At 41.5% G+C, this 969-nt stretch overlaps 1 non-coding gene across 1 annotated transcript; it reads left to right on the plus strand.

The window, feature by feature from the left end:
- The first annotated feature begins 264 nt into the window (after positions 1 to 264).
- Positions 265 to 371, plus strand: LOC112997928 (small nucleolar RNA R71). The gene has a single exon (XR_003262977.1). It is a non-coding gene; the product is annotated as a small nucleolar RNA R71 (small nucleolar RNA).
- Positions 372 to 969: the final 598 nt, after the last annotated feature.

Consider the following 969-nt stretch of genomic DNA (forward strand, 5'->3'; position numbering starts at 1 on the left):
TTAACCAAGGCATCTAGTTTACCTTCAAGCTTCTTAGTCTCAGCTGATGAAGATGAATTCGTGGCTACTTCATGCACTCCTCTAATGACAATAGCATCATTTCTGGCACTAAATTGCTGGGAGTTTGAAGCCATCTTCTCAATTAAATTTCTGGCTTCAACAGGGGTCATGTCTCCAAGGGCTCCACCATTGGCAGCATCTATCATACTTCTCTCCATGTTACTAAGTCCTTCATAAAAATATTGGAGGAGAAGCTGCCCAGAAATCTGGTGGTGAGGGCAACAGGCACATAGTTTCTTAAATCTTTCCCAGTATTCATATAAGCTCTCTCCAGTGAGTTGTCTAATGCCTGAAATATCCTTTCTAATGGTCATGGTCCTGGAAGCAGGGAAATTTTTTTCTAAGAATACTCTCTTGAGGTCATCCCAGCTCGTGATGGACCTTGGAGCAAGGTAATATAACCAGTCCTTTGCCACTCCCTCTAAAGAATGAGGAAAGCCCTTTAGAAATATGTGATCCTCTTGGACATCTGGTGGTTTCATGGTGGAGCAGACAATATGGAATTCTTTCAGATGTTTGTGCGGGTCTTCACCTGCAAGGCCATGAAACTTTGGAAGCAAATGGATCAGTCCAGTTTAAAGAACATATGGGACATCCTCATCAGGGTATTGGATGCACAAGCTTTCATAGGTGAAATCAGGTGCAGCCATTTCCCTTAGAGTCCTCTCACGGGGTGGAGGTTGTGCCATGTTCTCAGAATGTTCAAAATCAGAATGTTCAAAACAATAATGCTCAAAATCACCAATATCAAAATGCTCAGGATGCTCAAAAGGTACTAAATGATGTCTAACTAATCTATGAAATGTCCTATCTATCTCAGGATCAAAGGGTTGTAAGTCAGGTGGATTGCCTCTAGTTGTTAGTGCTTAGCTCTACGGAGTTTTAAAAGATTGGCTAAGATTTTGTTAA

The sequence above is a fragment of the Glycine max genome, chromosome 1 (genome assembly GCF_000004515.6).
Source record: "Glycine max cultivar Williams 82 chromosome 1, Glycine_max_v4.0, whole genome shotgun sequence".
NCBI classification, from domain to species: Eukaryota; Viridiplantae; Streptophyta; class Magnoliopsida; order Fabales; family Fabaceae; genus Glycine; species Glycine max.